Source organism: Canis aureus, chromosome 30 (assembly GCF_053574225.1).
Source record: "Canis aureus isolate CA01 chromosome 30, VMU_Caureus_v.1.0, whole genome shotgun sequence".
Classification (NCBI taxonomy): Eukaryota; Metazoa; Chordata; class Mammalia; order Carnivora; family Canidae; genus Canis; species Canis aureus.
The window spans coordinates 32,714,289-32,734,337 of NC_135640.1; the positions used below are offsets into that span (position 1 = coordinate 32,714,289).

Below are 20,049 nucleotides of genomic sequence, written 5' to 3' on the forward strand. Positions count from 1 at the left end.
CTGAGGTCAGCAACAAATGTCCCTTCCTCTGTGCCAGATTGCCCAATAAAGCATTCGTCAAAGGCCACAAACAGGAAAAATAACTTCTTCGAATAACTTGACTTTTAAAATGAACCATCATGGGCGGGGCAGCAGATAGCCGGGCAGGGAGATGAGCAAATGGTCAACCTTCCTTGCATTCATTTTACATTTCAGCATATTTTTTTAAATATTTTATTTATTTATTCATGAGAGATATGGAGAGAGAAGCAGAGACATACAGGAAGAAACAGGGTCCCCACGGGGAGCCAGATGCTGGACTTGATCCCCCGACCCCAAGATCACGACCTGAGCCGAAGGCAGATGCTCACCCACTGAGCCACCCAGGGGCCCCTACATTTCAGTATTTTTCAATTATTGTCAGTAACACCGTGAGGGAGTGATCACCATATTTTCGGTTCTCAGTGCCCCCAGAGATCTGTAGTCGGGGGGCTAAGTCTCGAGACAGGGGGGAAAGTGATTCCCAGTTGAGCAGGCTCCCCTCCCTACACGTACAGTGACAGAAGGGCTCTACTTGTGGGAGCACCTGGATCAGGGAGCATGTCCATCCCTGCTCTGGACACTCAGCATTCTTTTTGCCCCCCCTCCCCACCTTGCACCTGAATCTCCTTCACGTGACTGAGGCATCTCCCACTTTGCAAATGTGAACCCCTCCCTCTTTCTGGGGGCTCCAGAAGCTGCATGCTCGGTTCCCAGCCCCTTCGCTGCTGGGCTATAGGCACGCAAGCTTGGCTCCAGCCCAGCTTTGATTTAGGAGATGGGTGGCAGCGGCAGAGGCAGGGGTTCTGGGAGAAGTGGCCAGCGGCCAGGGGTCACCCCAGCATCAGTGACGTCCCCACCAGCCTGGGTCTGATTTGGACATTGCTCCTGCCTGGGTCCCCGCCGAGGCTGTTTCCCCCAACCCTTCCAGAGAAATCTCTGAGCTCCTCTATATCATCCTGAGAAACTCCTTTTCTGCTTATATCAGCTGGAATCAGTTTCTAATGTTTGCAGCTAAAACCCTGAGCAGGGGGCACTTGGGTGACTCAGTCCATTAAGCGTCTGCCTTCAGCTCTGGTCATGATCTTGGGGTCCTGGGATCAAGCCGCGCGTTAGGCTCCCTGCTCGATGGGGAGTCTGCTTCTCCCTTTCTCTCTGCCCCACCCCACCCTGCTCTTGTGCTCTCTCTCCCTCTCTTTCTCCCTCTCAAATAAATAAATAAAATCTTTAACAATTAAATAAAGGGGCACCTGGGTGGCCTAGTGCTTGATCATCTGCCTTCAGCTCAGGACGTTATCCCAGGGTCCTAGGGTTGAGTCCCACATCGGGCTCCTTGCATGTGAGCTTCTCCCTCTGCCTGTGTCTCTGACTCTCTCTCTGCATCTCTCATGAATAAATAAAATCTTAAAAAAAAAAAAAAAGAAGAAGAAGAAGAAAGATTCCTATTTGACTTCCACTTTCCGCAATATGGCTAACTAGGCTACCTCCTTGACCCTCAGACAAAATCAACTGAAATGCTGGCTGTAATGTTTAAAAAAAAAAAAAAAAAATTTCGGATGTTTCCTAACAAAGAAGGGAGGAATATTCAAAGGACAAAAGCTACAGCAGCTAACCAAGTGCCACTTTTCACCTGGAGGGCATTTGACAAACCCTGCAGGTATCAGCCCCTCACAAGGACCGAGGAGACAGAGGACAAAGACCAGGGCTCACCCGAGGTGGGAGCTAAAGGAGCCTTCTCCCCATAAATCTGAAATCCCAAAGAGCCACCCCCACTGTGTCAGGGCCACTGGAATAAATGAATCCCATCCCGCCTCCACGTGTGTTTCCTTGCGTTGCCATAACAAAGTCCCACAAACTTGGTGACTTAACAGAAGCCTATTTTCTCACAGTTCAAGGGACCAGAAATCCAAAATCAGTATCACTAGGCTGAATTCAAGATGTTGAAAAGTCTTCAGAGGTTTTGGGGGACGATGTATTCCTTCTTCTTGCAAATGGCAGCGTCCCTGGGCTGGTGGCAGTGTCACTCCTGTCTCTGCTTCTGTATTCACATGACCTTCTCCCTTCTGTCTCTCTCTTATGAGGACACTTGTGGTTTGCCTGTGAGCCCCACCCAGATAATCCAAGAAATTTCCCCATCTCAAGAAACCCAATTTGAGCACATCTGCAAAGACCCTGTTTCCAAATAAAGTCACATTCACAGGTGTCAGGGATTAGGATCCGGCATCTCTGGGGTTATTGTTCAGCCTACCACACATCCCTACCACCGACTACAGCATTTCAGTTGATACTGAGGGGGCTTTTGTCTTGGTTTTGATCGTGTTTTCTGCTTGAAGGGGCAAAATACATCTTTCCTGAAAAGTGCTCTAAAGATTTACAGCCCTAGATCACACTGTCCGTCCAGGTGGTCAAGTAACAGGGTTAGCTGTTAGAAATCATGAAACACAAGAGGAAAGCATGGTGTCCAAGAGCCAGCAGAAGCAGCAGGCAGTTCATCAGACCCACAAAGACTTCAGAACCGGCCATAAACAGAATAGACAGCATGCTTAGTGCAGTTAGATACATGTAAGGGGCACTGATCGCGTCCAGAATGCACAAGAGGCTGGATCATTCAGCTTTACTGGGGTAGCACATGAATCCCAAATATCAGCAACTTCTTCATTCTAGGATCTAGGCTAAAGGACATGCTACGTGGCGGAAGAAATGCCAACCCCACAGAGGTTCTTAGAGCTTCTGCTTGGACGTGGGGCGGGTCACTTCTGTCCACATTCCTTGGTCAAAGACATGACCAAGGCCAATGTCAATAGAGTGGAGAAGTACTCCTCCCCAGGGAGGAACTGCAAGTCATATAGCAACAACCAGGAATGTATAATCCTCTTACAAGGAAGGGAGTGAACAATTGGGACCAGTAATTATGATCTGCTACAGACAAAAAGAACCAAATTGATTTGAGGGGTGGGATGCAAGTAGACCTGTAGAAATGAAAAATACAATAGTTGACATTTAAAAGTCAGAGGATGAGTTTAACCACGGATTAGACACAGTTGAAGAGAGAGAAAACTTAGGGTTCAGAGAAACAGAACTATTAGGTTGTGTGTATTTATAAAGAGGGAAGGAAATTTGTTTTAAGGAATCAGCTCACAGGACTGTGGAGGCCGACAAGTCCAAAATACATAAGGCAGACTGACAGGGTAGAGACCTAGGGAAGAACTGACATTTAGTTGAGTCCAAAAGCAGCCTCAAGGAAGGATGACCTCTTCCACGAAGACCTCAATCTTTTTTCTCTTAAGGTCTTCAACTGATTGGATGAGGCCCACCCACATGATAGAGGGTAATTTGCTTTATTCAAAGTCTACTGATTTAAACACTAATTTCACCTAAAAAATATCTTCACAGCAACATTAAGACATGTTTGATCAGATAGCTGGGTACTATGGCCCAGCCAATTTGACACATAAAATTAGCCACTGGAAGGGTAGATCTGACGTGAATATCAAGGATGCAATATAGAGAAACGTAGGATAGAAAATATGAGAGGTTGGGGCCCCTGCGTGGCTCAGTGGTTGAGCATCTGCCTTCGGCTCAGGTCGTGATCCCAGGGTCCTGGGATCGAGTCCCACATCGGGCTCCCCACAGGGAGCCTGCTTCTCCCTCTGCCTGTGTCTCTGCCTCTCTCTCTGTGTCTCTCATGAATAAATAGATAAAAATCTTTTTTTTAAAAAAAAAAAATATGAGAGGTTAATATATAAGACATATGATGGGTAGAGATAATCTATTAATGTCTGATCACAACCTCAGAGGAGAGGTAAGAGAGGATGAGGCAACAGCACTATCTGAATATTTGAAAAAACAATGGCTGATTAAAGACACCAGTCTATGGGACACCTGGGTGGCTCGGTGGTTGGGCGCCTGCCTTTGGCTCGGGTCGTGATCCTGGATCCTGGATCGGGTCCCACATCGGGCTCCCTGCGATGAGCCTGCTTCTCCCTCTGCCTGTGTCTCTGCCTCTCTCTCTCAGTCTGTGTCTCATGAATGAATAAATAAATCTTAAAAAAAAAAAAAAAAAAAAAGACACCAGTCTACCATATCAGGAGTCCCAACAAATCCCAAGCTGGACAAATAAGAAAAAAAATCACATTAAAAAAAAAAGGGGGGGGAATCCCTGGGTGGCTCAGCGGTTTGGCCCCCTGCCTTTGACCCAGGGCATGATCCTGGAGTCCCGGGATCAAGTCCCACGTCGGGCTCCCTGCATGGAGCCTGCTTCTCCCTCTGTGTCTCTGCCTCTCACACATCTCTGTGTTTCTCATGAATAAATAAATAAAATCTTAAAAAAAAAAAAAGGAAAGAAATCACATCAGAGTGAATTTGACAGGATGTCAGAAACAGAGAAGGTAGATGACCTTCAAAGGAAGAACAATATTAAGTTTACAGATTATTTCTCAGCAGTTTTAATAGAACCCCGAAGTGGGTGGAATACGTTCCAAGTGCTTCAAAAATCTTGGCTGACTTAGAACTGCATATCCTGCAAATTTTGTATCCCTCCAGGAAAGGGGACAAAATACTCAGACAAACAAAAGTTGAGAGCGTTTGACATCAAAAGGTCTTTATCAGATAAAGTTCTAACGGGCGTATGTTAGGCAGAAGGATACTATTCCCACACCGAAGTTACGACACGTAAGAAGAAAAGAGGAAAGAAACTGGTAAATTCGTGAGAAAACCTAAACAAACACTGACTGCATGAAACAGCAATAATATATTCTGGGTTGGCAATGCAACAACTTAAACCCAAGAAGGCAAACAACTGCAGATAATGTGACCTAATGTTCCTGTTGTGTTAGGGCACCTGGGTGGCTCAGTGGTTGAGCGTCTGTCTGCCTTTGATTCAGGGCGTGATCCTAGAGACCCTGGATCAAGGCCCACATCGGGCTCCCTGCAGGGAGCCTGCTTCTCCTTCTGCCTGTGTCTCTGCCTCTCTCTGTGTGTCTCTAACGAATAGATAAATAAAATATTTAAGAAAAATGTTCCTGTTGTGTTTCAGAGAAGAATAATGGCAGTGGTTCATTTGAGACATGGATAAGTTAAGTATGTTAAGATTTCGAGAGTAACCTCATCACTAGAGAAGTGCTTCCCAACTGGGGACAGTTTCGACCCCAGGGATCGTGTGACAATGTCTGGGAACGTTTTTGGTTGTCAAACCTGGAGGGGTGTTACTGGCCCCCGGTGAATAGAAGCTAGGAAAGGGCAAAGCATCCAACAATGCACAAGACAGCCAACACACAACAAAGAATTATCCAGCCCAAAATATCAATAGAGGAGAGGTTGAGAAACTCTGTACTACAAGGAAAAGCAGAGTAAGAAAAATGACTCAGTCAAGAGATTACGCTGACAAAAAAGAAGAGATCTTATTTAAAAAAAAAAAAAGACAGAACAAATGGAAAACATAAGTAAGGGCAGCCCTGGAGGCTCAGCGGTTTAGCGCCTGCCTTCAGTCCAGGGCCTGATCCTGGAGACCCGGGATCAAGTCCCACATCAGGGAGCCTGCTTCTCCCTCTGCCTGTGTCTCTGCCTCTCTCTCTCTCTTTCTCTCTCTCTCTCTGTGCCTCTCATGAATAAATGAATAAAATCTTAAAAAAAAGAAAACATAAGTAATATAATAGAAATACATCAAAAAGTAAAAGGACTAAGTGATCCAGTAGAAGATAAAATGGTCAGTGTGTATTTTTAAAATGATTGTAAAATTGTACCTGTTTCTAAAAGACCCAGAGAAAACATACACACATAGAAAAATTGGAAGTAGCAAGAGGACAAAGGATATGCCAGGCAAATCCTCACCAAGAAAGCCGATTTCATTACATCAACATCATACAAAGAAGATGTTAAGGCACAAAGCATCTTCATAAGAAGCTTCGGTTCATCGGGAAGGTAAAGTGGTTCTAAACATGCACACACTGCACAGCACAGCTTCAAAAGAGATAAAAATGGACAGAGCCACAGGAGAGCCAGACAAATTCACTGTCATATTGAGATAGTGATAATGGCTACGACTTGTGTCACGCTGACAGCAAGCCAGACGCTGTGCTGGGCACGTTACCAATTCTGTTGTCTGTTGACTCTAAAATGCCACCAGTTATGACGCACCATTAGTATTTGAACTAAGAAAAAAGGAAGAGGGGCGCCTGGGTGGCCCAGTCGGTTATGCATCTGACTCTTAATCTCGGCTCAGATCTTGATCTCAGGGTGGAGAGTTCAAGGCCTGTGTTGGGCTCCACACTGAGTGTGGAGACTACTCTTTAAAAAGTAGAAGAGGGGATTCCTGGGTGGCTCAGGGGTTTAGCGCCGGCCTTCGGCCCAGGGCATGATCCTGGAGACCTGGGATCGAGTCCCACATGGGGCTCCCTGCATGGAGCCTGCTTCCCCCCCCCCCCCCGCCTGTGTCTCTGCCTCTCTCTCTGTGTGTCTTTCATGAATAAATAAAATCTTTAAAAATAAAAAAATTAAAAATAAATAAAAAATAAAAAGTAGAAGAAAAATGGGACACCTGGGTGGCTCAGCAATTGAGCATCTGCCTTTGGCTCAGGGTGTGATCCCAGAGTCCCAGGATCGAGTCGCCATCGAGTCCCTGCATGGAGCCTGCTTCTCCCTCTGCCTTGTGTCTCTGCCTCTCTCTCTGTGTCTCTCATGAGCAAATAAATAAATAAATAATTTAAAAAATAAGTAGGAGAAAGAAAGAAGAAAGAATAAAGAAGAAAGAAAGAAAGAAAGAAAGAAAGAAAGAAAGAAAGAAAGAGAAAGAAGAAAGAAAGAAAGAAAGAAAGAAAGAAAGAAAGAAAGAAAGAAAGAAAGAAAGAAAATGAAATCCCTTTTTCTACACGGTGCAACTATTTGGGGTGTCTCCCTTTCAAATGCACTAGAAACTTTTTTTTTTTTTTTGCTTTTTTTTAAAGATTTTTAATTATTTGAGAGAGAAAGCACAGGCAGAGTGGGGGAGGGAGAGGGAGCAGACTCCCTGCTGAGCACAGAGCCCGACATGGGGCTCGATCCCAGGACCCCAGGATCTTGATCTGAGCTGAAGGCAGATGTTTAACTGACTGAGCCACCCAGGTGGCACCCCTTCCTTTTATTTTCTTTTTTAATTAAGTGATATTATTGACAAAGTTACCATGTATTAAGTGCTTACTGTGTGCCAGGCTTTGTGGTTTATTATCTCACCTACGCTCTGTGTGGAACCTTCGGCAGGAACCTCTGAAACGGTGTGACAGCATGAGTTCCTCCTCCGCGATCTGTGACCAGGGAGGTGGCCTGTGCCCTGCAGGTAGTCAGGGTGGGTTGTGCTGCCTCGTTGAATGTCTGGAGCCCAGCCCTGGTGAGGAGGATGTGGGCAACCGGCTGCTGAGCTGCAAACTTTGCAGCGAGGCAACTGGGGGGAAGCCCACTTACATGGGGAATGTGTCCTGTTTGTTCCAAAGGCCGCTGAGGGCAGCCAGCCAGCCGAGCCACCTTCCCCTCCTCCGGGTCCTTCCCCTGGGAACCCAGCCTGATGGGAGAGGAACTCAGTACACTTCCTTGGGGGGCTCCTGTCCTGCTGCCCTGAGCCCCCAAAGTGTCTGTTTCCCCTCCCACTCCTGTGGCCCCATCACCACCACCCAGGGAGCTGTAGAAATGCCAATGCCCAGCTTGCCCTGACCCATTAATTCCGGCTCTCTGGGGCGATACCCAGGCATCACTATCTTATAAAGTTCCCTCAGGTTATTCCGACGTGCAACCCAGACGGAGAACCACTGCTCTCTTAGAGCATCTGTGCTATTGTTCAAGAAAAAAACCATAGGCCCAAGATGGCGTCTCTGAGGCCAAGTCGCCAACCTGGGGCTTGATACGTGATCTAACTGCAGTTCCAACCGCCCCCAGAAACGGAGTCTCAACTGGTCAGTCAGGGCCAAGGTGTCTGCCATGTGGGCCCCTTCGGTCCCCCCAAAGGAAGATGAGATCATCTGCTTGATAAGACCCCTTACTCTACCCCCCGAAGGGGAAGCCTTACCTGCAACAGTCCTTTGCTTCCAGTAATAATTTTCTTGCCCACCCTCCTTCCTTCCATAACATCCTACCACTTGGTACAACTCCTCAGAGCGCCCTTCTACTTGTAGATGGGGTGCCGCACCATTCTGGAATCACTTAACAAAGCCAGTGAGATCTTCAAATTTACTTGGTTGAGTTTTTGTTAATAACAGCAGGTTGTGGGACGCCTGGGTGGCTCAGTGGTTGAGCCTTTGGCTCAGGTCGTGATCCTGGGGTCCTGGGATTGAGTCCCGCATCAGGCTCCCCGCAGGGAGCCTGCTTCTCCCTTTGGCTGTGTCTCTGCCTCTCTCTGTGTCTCTCATGAGTAAATAAATAAAATCTTTTTAAAATATAAATAAATAACAGTAGGTTGTGAGTACCTGCTGACCTGTACTCCCTGTGTCTTCCTGTTCTCTAGCCTTCAAAGGGAGTACTCTTGCTTTTAATACGCAGCTAACGGCCCACCCACCACCCTGTGCTTTTCTAGGAAGGTCAGAGGTCATCTGGGGTTGTGAGCATCTCAAGCAGTCACCGCCCCCCTCCCCCTGCACTGCTTCAGGCTTTGGAGGTGCTCACTACTGGGTCGTCTGGGAAGCAGTTCTTGGCACTGCTTCTACCCCTTTCCCTGGGCCAGTACCTGTCCCAGAGCCTGGTACTAAGAAATATCTATTGAATCACTGGCTAATAAAAAAAAAAAAAAAAAAATGGTGAACTGAAGCCTTCTTGAATATGTGAGGGTGACACATAGGGACGAAGTCTAGAGTCATAAGCACATGCAGATGAAACAGAGCTGATTCTGCTCAGATTAAGTAAGTTCACAGAACACCATAAATCACATGAAAGACAGCAACAAATCCAGTGAAAAGTGTCCAGGTCAAAAAAGGGAGGGGGGTATTCTTTCAGGTTATCCTGATTCCTTTTACATTGAGTTGAAGTTGCTTTTCAGATCCAACTGCATATCAGAAGTCACTAAGAATTTTACAGCGTCTCCATCCATTCCCCATTCTTAATATTTTGGTGTCTCATTGCTAAATGTAGCGTCTAATTTAGTCCACAGTGGAAGAACCCGTTGGAATCACCCCCTCAATGGCAAACTCTGTTTTGGGTTTTTTTTTTAATATTTTATTTATTTATTCATGAGAGACACAGAGAAAGAGGCTGAGACATAGGCAGAGGGAGAGAAGCAGGCTTCCTGCAGGGACTCTGATGTGGGACTCGATCCCAGAATCCCGGGATTATGACCCGAGCCAAAGGCAGACGCTCAACCACTGAGCCACCCAGACGTCCCAAAAACTGTTTTAATGTTAAAAGCCATCTTGGAGCCCAAGGACTAATCATGGAATATTTTCAGGAATGAGCTTTTAAAATTTAGCTCTTTGGCTGTTTAGATAAGCCCACCATCAAGGAGTTTCTAGAACCATATTGGGTCAAATATTCTCAGTCCTTGTTGAATGCTCTGATCACCCTCCTTAGAGGCAGATGTGAGAATTTAAGGGTTGCTGTGCCCCTAGATTTGTTATTTTCCCCAAAGATTGGCTCTACCGGTTCATGCCACGATGGGCTCCTGAGACTACCACCATCACTTGGCGTTTGCTTGTGGCTTCTGTCATCGGAAGTCACACCTAATTTCTCAGGTTTCATTCTCACCAAAAGGCGAGGAAGACACAAACAGAGCTACATAAGGGTGGATTGGACACTATGGAAGAAAAGTTAAGTTAAACAAAAATCACTATTTTCCCTTTCTTTTTCTAGCCTTCCAGAAGTTTCACTCATGGAACTAACTCAGGGCTAGAAAACACAGTCTTTTTTTTTGTTTTTTTTTTTTTAGAAAACACAGTCTTAAAAAGTGACAACAGATTGGATTTGCCAAACAAAACCAGGGAATGCTCATACTTGGATGGCTCCTATATGAAACTGAAAGAGGTTTTTGTGGCTAATAACACCCAGCACGGCCTCCAGGAAGCCACATAGACATGCAATACTAATATCGGTGCAAAGAACACAGGAAGTTCTCCATGAACCCTCAAGGGGGTTGGTGGCCCTCCTCTGTCCTGCCCAGCATCCTGTGTGAACTGCAATTTCAGTAGTTTAAAAAATAATAATAATAACGGCTTTCCTGAGATGTAATTCAGACACTACACAATGTACTCATTTGAAGCATATTATAAAATTATAATATTATAAATGCAAACATTTTCAGCATATTCACAAAGCTGAGCAGCTGTCACCACTATCCACTTGCAGAACATTTTCATCTCCCTATAAAGAGGTCCCCTACCCATTAGCAGTCCCTCCGCATTCCTCCCGCCCGTCTCAGCCCTTAAGAACTACTAATCTACTGTAGGTGTCAATGGATTTGCCTATTCTGGACATTTAAATATAAGTGGAATCCATACAGTATGTGATCCTCTTTCACTTAACATAATATTCCCGAGAGTCATCCATGCTGTACAGTGTGTAGCCACACTTCATTTGCTTTTATTGCTGTTTATTGCTTGGTCATCATATCATTGTATGGATAGACCATATTGTGCTTAGCCATTCTCCAGCTGGTGATCACTTGGACCACTTCCACTGTTTGATCCCATGAATAAAACTGCTACGCACATTTGTGTACAGGTCTTTTGTGTGGACATGTGTCTTCGGTTCTCTTGGGTAGATACCTAGGAGTGGAATTGCTGGGTCATATGAGAATTTTATGTTTAGCTGTTTGATCAACTGCCGGAGTGTTTTCCTAAGTGGTTTCATACTTTTCAGCAATCTTTCTGAAACTGTGCCCCATAGGGTTAATGAGGTTAAACCTGTCACCAGCAAGACCCCTCCTAGCCCCCTTCTTCACAGGAATGTTAACTTCATCTTTGAGAGGCAATTAAGAAGAGCTCCAGTGGCCTAGATCATTTTGAGCTCGACCACTGACTCATACCTGTGTGATGGGCCAGGGAGTATCCCAGGCACCTCTACCTCATTATAATGTTAAAATCCCCACCCAAAAAGGAGGACAAGCTTCATTCACATAACACAGGATGTGTGTATAGGCATGTTTTCTAAGCATACCTGTGCAACTCTATGCCCATTTTTACATATGATGACAAACTCCCCCTTTCTGAATCTTCATCCTAACCCCAAATAAAAGATACCCACTCACCCTTACTCAGTGAGTCACAGCTTTGGATGTTATTCTCCATGATCTCTGATTTGCTGTAGATAAAGTATCCTTTGTGTGACAACTCCACGCGGTGTAGTCCGTACCTGAGACTCACCAAGGAGCAAACTCACATTAGTTCATTTCCACGGCATCTGTCCCCACTGTTAATTATTAGAACAGCAGGACCATATTCTGTTTTCACCCTTGTCTCCTCAGCCCTTGGAATCACAAAGTTGTGTTAAATAACAAAAATCCAACCGGTACATTTTACAGATCGAATTGGCCTTGTTGAATGATTCCTGAGTCGGGCAACATCCCATCTAGCAAGAAGAGGATTTGCACAAAATGGAAAGTTTATGTAGAAGGAGGGTGGGGGCAAGAAAGTTATTAGCAGACAAACAGGATTGTTCCAGGCAAGGATTTCCCTTTGGGGGAGAAGTAGGGGGTCTTACCCTGAACATGACCTCATCTCCCTTTGGGGGACTGAGAGAGCCCTTGTGGCAGACTCGTTGGCCCTGACAGAAAAAAACCCTGACCAGTTAAGACTACATTTCTGGGGGAGGTTGAAACCACAATTAGATCTGGTATTAAGCCCCAATTTGGGAACTGTTGTCTAAATGACACCATCTGGGGCCTGTGGTTTTCTTTTTAACAGGTGCTAACAGATGTCTGATGAGACTTCTGCCAATTTCAAGTTCTCTATTTTTTGAGGCCCATCTTCCTCGGTCCATAATGACCTTGACATCACTGTGAGATAGAAAAACAGTTCTTGGTAAAACTTGACACTTTTTGCTCCCTCTTTCCAAGCTAACGCCTTATTACTGCTTCCTTAATTATTCTTTTCCCTCTTAGAAGTTCTGATGCCAGCCGTTTGGCTGGTCCAGAGCTGTCAGGGTTTCCCTTCATGGGCTCTGTGTCTTCATTGGCCTCATTTAGGGGAAGTGATGGGTGGAAGGGTACACAAGGGGATCTGTATCCAGGCTGGCTTCTAGGAACATGAGAGGGGAGAAGAGCAGGAGGGAATTTCCCAAAATTGAATTCAGTGGATCCGAGAGATATACACTCTTGATTCTCCTTGAAAAGGACAGAGGATAAACACTGAAAGACAGAGTGGCTGGCTGGTGAGCTGACTCAATATATCAGTATTGGCTAAATCTCATGAGTGCTTTTTCAACTCAAAGTCTCCATCTCCAGCAAGTCTCTCTAAACTCAAAATTATTCTCTGGGCCATGGTTAATGGATTCTCTGCATTGTGCATCACACCGGAGAATTTAATGATGTGAGGACTCTGATCTGCAGTTTCCTGGGTTTCCTTCACCCTCACCCCCTTGGTGGTTCTCCAAGAGCCTCCTCGCCCCTGCATTTCTCAGGGTAATCACAGGGGCTGGCTCTGCAGGCAGGGCTGCAAAGTCTTCTAGCCTCACAGCGGGGGCTCCTTCCAGCGCCCCCCCTTTACTACGCCCCATCTCTGGCTTTGATTTGCCTGGCGACATGTAACCCCATCTGTCCTTTCCTGTCAGTCTCTGTGATGGCGAGCCAGAAGCAGAAACAGCAGGTGAATAGTTTTGCTTCCCGTTGGGTCTCCACTTACAAAACACCTTCTACCCCGGGGCAATGGGCCCACCCCTCTTTGTTCTTCCCCTTTCTCAAGAGCTCACAAAGATTCTTGGCTTATTCTGGTGCTGGGATCTCAGTTACCACTCTTGTTAGAAGGTTCTAGCCCCTTGGAAACACTTGCCTTTGGCAATATGCCCACTCAGAATCTAAATTTAGAGCGGATCCTCCTTGGGTCTGGGCTCAAAAACCCTCAACAGGTAACTATTTATTTATGACTCTCCTCTTTCATCTTTACATGTAACTATATAGCCAGAATTCCAATTCTTAGGACCTCTTCCTCTCTACTGTGCCTCGATGGTAGCCCCAATTTATTCTAAAACATTTGCAGCTGACTTTTCTATAATCTATGATTTCTGCACCTCTCAGCTTTCCCATGACTGGGCCATCATGGAAGCTGTTTCTTCCCTTGGTCCACAAAAGCATCAGGCATTCATTACAGCATGGCATTAATCAGGCAGTAGGATGGCAATAATGTGGTAGGCTACATAATGTCCCTCCCTCCACCCCAAAAGATATCCAGGTCCTAATCCCTGGAATCTGTGAATGTGACTTTATTTGGGGGGGGGAAGGTCTTTGCAAATGGGATTAAATTCAATATCTCGAGATAAAGGCTTTATCCTGTATAATTGTAGTGGGCCCTAATGCCCTTACGGTTCTAAGCCACACAGTCGGTGGCACTTTGTGTTACTTTAAAAATAAAACTATCAGTTATTTTACCAGCAAAAGCTGGATTTATTTGGGAATGGCAGAGAATTGCAATGCAAAACCATTGGCAAGTCTGGAAAATAAAGGAGAGAACCCTCTTCTATAGAGAAAGACGGGGAGGTGGGCAGGGCTGTTGTAAAGAAAAAGCCCATTGGAGTAAATTTTCAGAGCTAGAAGAATAGTGGCTTTTCATTGGCTGAGCTGTGACTGTCTCTCATTGGCTGGCTGTTGCCAATGGGATAAGCAAACCTCCTTCCACCTGCTGGGAGAGTGAGTAGCATGAAGGGGCAAGGTACCTCTCTTCCTGCTGGGTGTGCAAGAGAAGACAGTGCTGGCCATGGGAGCTCCCTCTGCTGGCCTCCTGACTCTTTTCTAAATGAGGTTTCCTTTTATTGATTTTCATGTTTGTTAAAGCAACCATCAAAAACTCATACAGATGAGGAAGATGCCTTTGCTCTAGAAGCAGCGTGGCCTGTGTGCCAATTCTGACTTTGTCACTACTGGCTGAGCGACCTTGGCAAAATGCTTAACATCTATCCTCGCTGGTGTTCTAATCTGCACCACGGGAGGTGATGAAATGGATGCGTATCTTAAAGAAAATTAGGGACTAAGTGTGGGAAGTACAAAAAACATCTGACATATATAATTTTTAAGGTGTTTTCTTATTGAAATGAAGACTAACAACCTTGAATTTATCAGTTAACTGGTGACAAACTATATTCACAAGATCATTGAAATGATGCTTTGGGGCTAGATTTTATGTCTCATAATATGTTCCATGGCCTGAACTTTTACTAGGACATAACAATGACAATGACTGTTCATGATAAAAATAATAATGTAAGAAGTATAGGAATCTCTAACATATGTTAAGGACTCACTTTGGTGCCTGGCACTGCTCTACATCCTCTCATACCCCCACACCCCCCATGTCCCACCCCTGTGTGCTGTGGCACCATTTTACTCCCTGTATTTTCAGATGACATGGCTGAGGCACAGGGCAGCTCCAGGACTCACCACACATCACATGTTATGTCGAAGTTGACAGCAGGAAAAGATGGGACACAGGGCAAGTGGGCATATACTCAAGGCATCAGGAAAGCAGACAGCTGTTTAGAGAAAGAAGGATGATTTCAAGATCAGGGATTAGTGATTCAAGCAGGATAAGGATTCCAGAGGTACAGAATTCTGATTCAAATACAAATGACTCAAGAGAGGAATAAAATGGGGCGGGGAGATTCATAGAGTGTTATAACCTGAATTGTGTCCACCCCAAAATTCCTATGTTAGAGTCCTAACCCCCAGTATCTCAGAATGTTACTGTATTTGGAGATAAGGTCTTTATTTTTTTAAAGATTTTATTTATTTATTCATGAGAGACACAGAGAGAAAGGCAGAGACACAGGCAGAGGGAGAAGCAGGCTCTCTGTGGGGAGCCCAATGTGGGACTCCCCTGGGAGTCCCTGGGATCACAACCTGAGCTGAAGGCAGAGCCTCAACCACTGAGCCATCCAGGCGCCCCATGGAGGTGGAATTTTTAAAGCCGTGACTAAGTTAAAAATGATCTCACATGGGTAGGCCCCAATCCAATATGCCTGATGTCCTTGTAAGAAAAGGACATACCACGGATGTGTGCATATAAAGGAAAGGCCATGTGAAGACACGGCCACAAAATGGTCATCTGTTAGCCAAGGAGAGAAGCCTTGGGAGAAACCAACACTGTGGACCCTTTAATCTCAGACCTCCCACCTCCAGAATTATGAGAAGTAAGTGTCTGCTATTGGAGCTGCCCAGTCTGTGGGCCTGGGCTATGGCAGCTGGAACAGACTAGTGCAGAAGGTCAGGAAAAATAACTTGTGGCCTGGATGCACCCACACAACTTACTGGTGTTTACAGTCATCGTTGGGAATGTTCAGCAAGTTCCCATCTCTGAAAGTCTTACACAGGCCTAGAAGGAAGGCCATGTATTAAGAGTCTACTGTGTCGGGATCCCTGGGTGGCGCAGCGGTTTGGCACCTGCCTTTGGCCCAGGGCGCGATCCTGGAGACCCGGGATCGAACCCCACATCAGGCTCCCGGTGCATGGAGCCTGCTTCTCCCTCTGCCTATGTCTCTGCCTCTCTCTCTCTCTCTCTCTCTGTGACTATCATAAATAAATAAAAATTAAAAAAAAAAAAGAGTCTACTGTGTCCATGGCACTGAGCTGAGAAATGTGAGTTACCAGGAAGAGTTATCCAGAGACCCCTCCAGGGTCTGGACTTGGGCACCGCCTCCCAGGCTAACAGAACTTACTACGTGACTGATCTCTTGGTCAGTGAGATTGGGGAAATCACACTGAATGAGAAGATGCCAACACAGCAGATACAGACAAAGAATTACCATATTTTCCCAAAGACAGGGAAAAGCAAGATTCTAACCATTAGGATTACGTCTGATTCACCAGGAAAAAAAAAAAAAAAGGTAATATCTAGGATTAATTACCGAATGGATAGTTTTGAACCCATCAACATGGCCTCATTTCTTTCTATGGGCAGGGTGACTTCTACAGGGAATTAGTGAAATCTTACAGACCAGCTTCTGCTTCACTGTGCTTCCCATAACACTAGGGTTCCTCAAAAGGGTGACCATGAAAAAGGGATTGAATATCAAGGAACTGAGGAAGCACTCAGTTACACAAAATTAGTTTGAACAAGTTATTATTGTAAGACTTTTCAGAGCATTTGTATGCTAACACATGCAGTGCATTTTCCCAGAGAGTATAGCAGATCATTTTTCAACATTTGACGATAAGATCCTTGTTTGGAAGAAGACCCATAAATACAGATGCCAGTCAAGGAACGTAACAATGATTTAGTGATAAATATGTGGAAAAGAAGAGGAGATATAGCCTAGGCAATAATATAATTAGAAGGAATTGTGGCCAGTTGGCTCAGTCGATTAAGCATCGGACTCTTGATTTTGGCTCAGGTCATGATCTCAGAGTGGTGGGACCGAACCTCATATGGGGCTCCACGTCAGTGCAGAGTCGGCTTGCCCCTCTCCCCACTTGCTTGCTCTCTCTCTTTAAAATAAATAAGAATCTGGGGCACCTGTGTGGTTCAGTGGTTGAGCATCTGCCTTCAGCACAGGTCGTGATCCCGGGGTCCTGGGATCAAATCCTATGTCAGGCTCCCTGCCTATGTCTCTGCCTCTCTCTCTCTCTCTCTCTCTCTCTCTCTCTCTCTGTCTCTCATGAACAAATAAATAAGATATTTTTAATTAAACAAATAAAATAAAATAAAAATCTTTTTTAGAAAAGAAAGAAAAAGAAGGAATTGTGGCCAAAAAAGCAAATAGTTAATGACTTCACAGCATAACGAATCCACAAACACAAGTTCCGGAAGCCATTCCTTTCAAATCTGTAGATAAGACAAAACTGGGATGAGTAATGAGCATGTTAGATGAAACATTCAATAAGAATTTGACAAGCACTGGTGGGCTAAAGATAACAACATATCCTTACCAGGGGCTGTTCATTAAATTGAGGTTTCTTGGGGGATCCCTGGGTGGCGCAACGGTTTGGCGCCTGCCTTTGGCCCAGGGCGCGATCCTGGAGACCCGGGATCGAATCCCACATCGGGCTCCCGGTGCATGGAGCCTGCTTCTCCCTCTGCCTGTGTCTCTGCCTCTCTCTCTCTCTCTGTGACTATCATAAATAAATAAAAATTTAAAAAAATATGTTAAAAAAATAAAATAAAATAAAATAAAAAAATAAAAATAAATAAATTGAGGTTTCTCACAGCTGAGTGACACAAAGAAGGCAAGAATTGAAAATGAGCTGGACAGGGTATTTTATGTCAAACTCAGCCTGTGGTAGCAATGTGCAACCTGTCTAGAAAGCTAGGTGACCTGTACCTGCATTCTCCGAATCCCACCATGCAGGCCACAAGGACCACCTGCTGAGCCCTCCAAGAGCTTGACATTGGCCCATCCTTTTTTCTAGAGAAACACCAAGTGCCAACCGGTGCATCTGGGTTAAAGACATAAAGGAGTTCTTTGTAGGATTCTCACAACTTCTCTATCAATTTTAAATTATTTCAAAGTAAAAATTTGAAAGAAAAAAAAAAATAAAGGAAGAGGAAACCCTAAGGGTCCAGGGCCTGTGTCAGATCACATAGAGAAATCCACATTTCAGTCCTGGTACCACCATGAAAACCTGCCAGACATTGTGAAAAGGGTGGCAGGATGGGGAATGTTTTTAAAGGTAGCTGAGGGGATCCCTGGGTGGCTCAGCGGTTTAGCGCCTGCCTTTGGCCCAGGGCACGATCCTGGAGTCCCGGGATCAAGTCCCGCATCAGGCTCCCACCATGGAGCCTGCTTCTCCCTCCTCCTGTGTCTCTGCACCCCCCCCCCCATCATAAAATAAATAAATAAATAAATCTTTAAAAAAAATAAAGGAAGCTGAGATATGATGGGGGCTGACCTTTCCTTGGCCATCTCACGGAGGGCTAATGAGAACGCACAATAGTACAACAGGGCTCAAGGAGGCCGACCTTGGCTCTCGGAAGGAAAATATGTGTGTCCATCCCTTTGGTCTAAGAGAGAAGAAGCTGCCTAAGAAAGTGATGGTCTCCTTCTAGTACGAAGGTGACAGTCAGGACTGAACTAGGTTGCAATTTGAGGTGGATGCAATGATATCTAAGGAGTCTTCCAACCCTAACCTGGTGGGTGTCTATAAAACTATTTTAGGAGCACCTGGGTGGCTCAGTGAGTTAAGAGTTGGACTCTTGATTTTGGCTTAGATCATGATTTCAGGTCATGAGTTCAAGCCTTGCGTGGGGTCCATGCTGGGTGTGGAGCATGCTTGAGATTCTCTCTCTCCCTCACCCTTTGCCCCCCCCACACCTCTCTCTCTCTCTCTCAAAAAATAAATAATTTTTCAAAGCTATTTCAAATGCTCAGAGGAGGCAGGATTATAGATGCTATATCTCACAACTCACTGTTGGCTGCTTACTCAGGACAGGCTCACTTTATCCCATTGTTTTGTCCTAATCAAGAATAAACCCTAGAGGGCTAATACCAAAAATATAGAAATAATTTATACAACTCAGCATCAGCCAAACAAGCAATCTGATTAAAACTGGGCAGAGGGGGACGCCTGGGTGGCTCAGTGGTTGAGTGTCTGCCTTTGGCTCAAGGCATGGTGCCAGAGTCCTGGGATCAAGTCCCACATCGGGCTCCCCTCAAGAGGCCTGCTTCTCCCTCTGCCTGTGTCTCTGCCTCTCTCTCTCTCTGTGTCTCTCATGAATAAATAAATAAAAATTGTTTTTAAAAACTCACAGATTAAAAAAATAATAAAGTAATATGAAAAATAAAATTGGGCAGGAAAAAAAAATTGGGCAGGAGACCTGAAAAGGCAATTTTCCAGAGAAGACAAACAAATGGCTGACAGGTGCATGAAAAGATGCTCAAGAGCACTTATCATCAGGGAAATGCAAATCAAAGCCGCAGTAAGATATCACCTCGCACCCATCAGAATGGCTAGTATCAAAAAGACAAGAAATAGCAAGGGTTGGTGAAAATATGGAGGAAAGGAAACCCTTGCACTGTTAATAGGAAAGTAAAATGGTGCAGCCACTGTGGAAAACAGTAAAGAAATGCCTCAAAAAATTAAAAATAGAATTACCACATGATCCAGTAATTTCACTACTGGGTATTGACCCAAAGGAAATGAAAACATTAATTCTCAAAGACATATGTTTATTGCAACACTATTTACAATAATCAACCTATGGAAGCAACCTACGTGTCCATTAACAGATGAATGGATAAAGAAGTTGGGATCCCTGGGTGGCGCAGTGGTTTAGCGCCTGTCTTTGGCCCAGGGTACGATTCTGGAGACCTGGGATCGAATCCCACGTCGGGCTCCGGTGCATGGAGCCTGCTTCTCCCTCTGCCTGTGTCTCTGCCTCTCTCTCACTCTCTCTCTGTGACTGTCATAAATTAAAAAAAAAAAAAGAAGTTGTAGACACACACACACAATGGAATATCACTCAACTATAAAAAGGAATGAGATCTTGCCATTTGGGACAACATGGATAAACCTAGACAATATTCTGCTAAATGAAATAAGTTAGATAGAGAGAGACAAACACGATATGATTTCACTTATATGTGGAATCCAAAACAGCAAAACAAATGAACAAACAAAAAACAGAAACAGAATCATAAATACAGAGAACAAACTGGTGGTTACAGGGATTGGGGAGGGGGGAGGAATGGGTGAAATAGGTGAAGGGGATTAAGAGGTACAAGCTTCCAGTTATAAAATAAGTAGATCCGGATGAAAAGTACAGCACCAGGAATGTAGTCAATAATATTGTACGTTGACAGGTGACAACTACACTTATCATGAAACTAATATAAAATTGTATGTCAACTGTACTTCATTAAAAACAGTGATAGGGTGCCTGGATGGCTCAGTTGGTGAAGCATCTGCCTTCGGCTCAGGTCACGATCCCGGGGGTCCTGGGATAG

At 45.0% G+C, this 20,049-nt stretch overlaps 1 long non-coding RNA gene across 14 annotated transcripts in view; it reads right to left on the reverse strand.

Moving 5' to 3' along the window:
- LOC144301857 (uncharacterized) overlaps window positions 1-20,049 on the reverse strand; it is a 60,256-nt gene that overhangs the window by 21,721 nt on the left and 18,486 nt on the right. For 7 of the 14 annotated variants that reach the window (XR_013368756.1, XR_013368753.1, XR_013368751.1 and 4 more), the window contains one exon: window positions 14,552-14,643. The exons of 5 other annotated variants lie outside the window; for them this stretch is intronic. This is a non-coding gene — a long non-coding RNA (uncharacterized LOC144301857). Of the gene's footprint in view, window positions 1-1,268; window positions 4,032-11,212; window positions 11,317-14,551; window positions 14,644-20,049 lie in introns of those variants that run through there. 2 more of the 14 variants (XR_013368750.1, XR_013368757.1) reach the window with 2 other exon arrangements.